This window comes from Parasteatoda tepidariorum, chromosome 7 (assembly GCF_043381705.1).
Source record: "Parasteatoda tepidariorum isolate YZ-2023 chromosome 7, CAS_Ptep_4.0, whole genome shotgun sequence".
NCBI classification, from domain to species: Eukaryota; Metazoa; Arthropoda; class Arachnida; order Araneae; family Theridiidae; genus Parasteatoda; species Parasteatoda tepidariorum.
In genome coordinates, this window is record NC_092210.1 from 62,345,448 (window position 1) to 62,349,658 (window position 4,211).

Sequence of the window (4,211 nt, forward strand, 5' to 3'; positions counted from 1 at the left end):
TGCATTTTTTTTAATTTGAGTTAATGTTGTTGAGCATGACAAGAGCATAATCTGGTCTGGAAGGGGGGGAATATTTGTTAAAACATGAAGAGCTGCCGTGGGGGTAAAGTGGTATGCCCTGGTCATATTCAAAAGGAATTCGCGTTGAATCGAAATTAAGGTTCTAGATATCCGGGGTGAGATATTTTTTGCCCAAATATTGCAACCGTGTGCTAGAGAGGGGACTATTACTGTGTTATAAATGAGTTTTCTTGCTTTTTGATTTATTCCCCAAGATTTATTATTGATTTTGTAAAGAGAATTGAGAAGAGTGTTTGCCTTTTCTTTAAGAATATTGATATGATGACCCCAATTCAATTTTTTATCGATTGCAACTCCAAGGTACCTAAAATGATTTGTTTGCTTAATTTTTTGGTTGTTAATTTTGAAGATTGCACCCCTGTTAGTGTTGCAAAAATGTATATAGGCTGTTTTATCAATTGAAAGAGTTAAAGAAGTGTTGGTGATCCAATTGTGAATACGAGTTAGAGTTAGATTCGATACTTATTTTAACTGCCTCCTAGAGTTGGCATATGTAAGAATTATCAAGTCGTCTGCAAAGGCTTGTATAATGGAATTTTCAAACTGCATTTTGAAAAGGTTATTAAATACTAAATTCCACGCAGTCGGTCCTATGCAAGACCCTTGTGGGCAGCCTTTTTTAATTGTTTTTGTTACATATCCCCGATTTGTTGCTAAGATGGCTTGCCTGTTCGTATTGATGCTTTCTATTATAAAACAAAGATTGGATGGGACTTGGTACATTGACAATTCTCTATTAATTAGATCATACTGGATATTGTCAAATGCCCCTTTGATGTCGAGCGATATTGCGGCGACGCGTTTATGATTATTTTTTAAAAGTGATAGGTTATCTTTGAAATTTTCTAGTGCTATATTGACCAATTTACCAAATCTAAAACCGTATTGTAAATCACACAGTGCGTTGAGTTTCTCTAAATGAAAAGTTAGTCTCTTAACGATTAATTTCTCTAGGAATTTACCCAAACAAAGAAGTAGTGTTATAGGACGATATGAAGATAAAACATTAGGAATTTTGCCTCTTTTAAGAAAAAGTAAAACTTGCCCTTTTTTGAAATGGTCAGGGAAGACTTCTGAGTGAGACATTTGTTGAAAAAATTTAGGATAAGTGGACCGAAAAACATGAATAAGTTTTTTACAATTATATAATCAATGCCATCTATGCCTGGTGCTTTTTTGTTGTTTAGTGTTCTAAGAAGACGTTGAAGTTCATTGTGGTTGAAGGGAGGATCTGGATTTTTATTTTGATAGCTGTATTTGTTTTGTTGGATGACATTGTCATCTGGGAAAAGATTATGAAGAACATTCTTGGCCTCTTCTATTGGACAGTTAGAGTCATAAATCTGAGTTAAGATGGTCGGATAGGAGTTTGTTTTAAAGGATGACTTATAATGAGCTCCATGGGGATTTTTAATGCTTTCACAGAGATATTGCCAACTATTGTACTTTGCTTTGATAATTAGTTTTTTGTATNCTCGTCTATTTATAAATTTATGCACACAATTGTTTGAAGAAGCTGATTTACTTTCACAGCCCTTACGGACATAGACATTGTTTGGTTATCAATAGTTCATATTATGATTCCTCTCGTCTATTTATAAATTTATGCACACAATTGTTTGAAGAAGCTGATTTACTTTCACAGCCCTTACGGACATAGACATTGTTTGGTTATCAATAGTTCATATTATGATTCCTCTCGTCTATTTATAAATTTATGCACACAATTGTTTGAAGAAGCTGATTTACTTTCACAGCCCTTACGGACATAGACATTGTTTGGTTTTCAATAGTTCATATTATGATTCCTCACGTCTATTCATTTTTTAAAATTGTTTGAGGAAGAGTCATCTATGATTTATTTTTATAGCTTTCAGCTTATTCATAACAATTTATCCAATAGTGGTGGATTAAGACACTGTTCTCTTTGCAGGGCCTCTCTTTTAAGAAATTAATTTGAAGAGTGAGTCCCATGATATTCTTCCAGAAACATTTAAAGTCCAAAAATATGATCTCTTGTCAGATAGAAAGGAGAAACTAGACTGCTTTTATTTCATTCTATTTTGGAAGAAATTGATTCAAATTTCAGACTCATTATTTTTCGATCTCTGTACTTGGTATTTGTTTGTTTAAAAAAAATGCTTTTTTGCACTAAGGTTTGGTCTCTCTGAAGGTATATGAGTTGTTCCGATTTACCCTGTTTAATATCGAATTTATGATTTTACAGCAAAAATAAAAAAGTTTCAGGATCACCAGACTGTGCATGCAGTATTGTACGGGTTTATACTTACCCCAAATACATAAGCATATATTTTATAATTAAAATAAATTCTTGTTTTTCATAGAAATTTTGAAAAAAAAAATTCTTACTTTTTTATTGCAAAGGGTTACAATTCCTGAAATAAAAAGGCAACTCATGCAACGACATAAACGCAATTTCTAACATTATTATTCTCTTAGTTAACTGAAAGAAAAATGGGAGCATTATATGCTTTACTAACATAACAGGTTTCTTATTTTTAATTCAAAGTTACGTAAAGCAATTTCCTTTTGGAACATTCAAATTTAGCTATTCACTCAAAGAGGATCGACATTTTTTTTTTAGTTTGGGAACGATTTGGCGCGGAAAAGTTGCCTATTACAATCGGAACAAAAATGGTATAAAATTTTTAAAATCGGTTAATATCTTCCTGTTGCACATCGTACTTAAAATTAATAAAAAATTGGAAAATATCTACCCCTTTTTTTTTTAAAAAAAAAAAGAAATCTCCTAAAACTTTTCAAACAAACATGGTCTGATGTTTTATGATTGTTTTGTGGTTTGAACATCTTAAATAAATTAATTTCCAGTTAATAATTTATTTTTTTAATACTCGCATAAGGTTTTAGAAAAAAAATTAGAGGCTTATAAATTTTCTTCTAATTTTCATCCTTACTCATTATGTTAAATGAAAACGATCCACTATTCACTCCATGGAGATGGGTGCTCGTAGAGTATCACTTACACCTTACCCAACCAACTATTTAGTCTAATGTGAAGATGGTACTGAATTACTCATCAGTTTTGACACTACTTGCACTAAAGACGCATTTCCTGCCACTCCCAAGCTGTGTCAAACTTGTGACAAGGGTTTCGTCGGTGGACATAGAACTAGTGATAGATATATATACACAACACTGGAGTCTAGATCAGTTTTTTTCCTTATTCCTCCAAAAAAACAGATATTAAATGAGTAGAAGATAGTAAAAAGAAAACTTAGAAATTCAGTAGGTCAAAAAAATTTTTTATAAATAATATAATGTCACTATTAAGCGGGAAAATTGAATGGTTGGTGGGCTAGGGTAAGGGTCGTGGGTTCAACCACTTATACGTGGTGAATTCTGGATCGTTCTGTTCTAACACAGTTGCACAGTGGCAGTTACAATACATATATATATTTGGAACAGGGCGTTATTCTCAGCCTGAAGTCCCACTATAGAGGACAACTGGTGATGCGTCTTTTAAGAACTACGAAGAAAACAGAAACACAGAATGCATCTTATTTCTGGAAGCAATTGTTTTGTCAAAAAAATCATGGAGTCAAGTTGCCCGAACAACAATCCGCAATTTTTTCCTACACGCAGTTATTTGGAAGAAAGACTAGTGTGGAGGACGATGATGATGAACACAACTTACCTATCACTCTGAGGTTAGAAAATCAAAGAATATACATTTTTCCTAAAAATGTTATGAAACAATTTGAATGTTGCGAAGAGGAAATGTACATTTCTGGTACCTCCAGCGATGATGACATTGTCACTGAAATTAAACAAAAGAAACGAAGCTAAGAATGAAGACTTATTAAAAGAAAATGAATTTTCAGGATTTCTATGTATGAAGTGAAATAAGCAGTAAAAATTCTGAATATACATTTTTTTCTACTGAAAATGTGGAATTATAGATAAGAAAATTCCTAACGCTACATAAAATCAAATTGTACTCAATCAACAATCACCAATTTAAAAAAAAGAAAAAATGTAAAACGAGTTTTTAGCAAACAAGTTTTTTTTCTCTGTAATGTTCATTATCCATTTAATTCGTTAATGAATTTTTAAACAAAATATGTGAAATGGTAATCCCTATTTTCAAT

At 32.1% G+C, this 4,211-nt stretch overlaps 1 protein-coding gene across 2 annotated transcripts in view; it reads right to left on the reverse strand.

Annotated features, from left to right (window-relative positions):
* Positions 1-3,883, reverse strand: part of LOC107445555 (angiotensin-converting enzyme) — a 37,462-nt gene extending 33,579 nt beyond the window's left edge. For both annotated transcript variants that reach the window (XM_071183502.1, XM_071183503.1), the window contains exon 1: positions 3,758-3,883. The gene's annotated coding sequence lies outside the window, so the exon portion shown is untranslated. The remainder of the gene's footprint in view (positions 1-3,757) is intronic.
* Between the last annotated feature and the right edge of the window lie 328 nt (positions 3,884-4,211).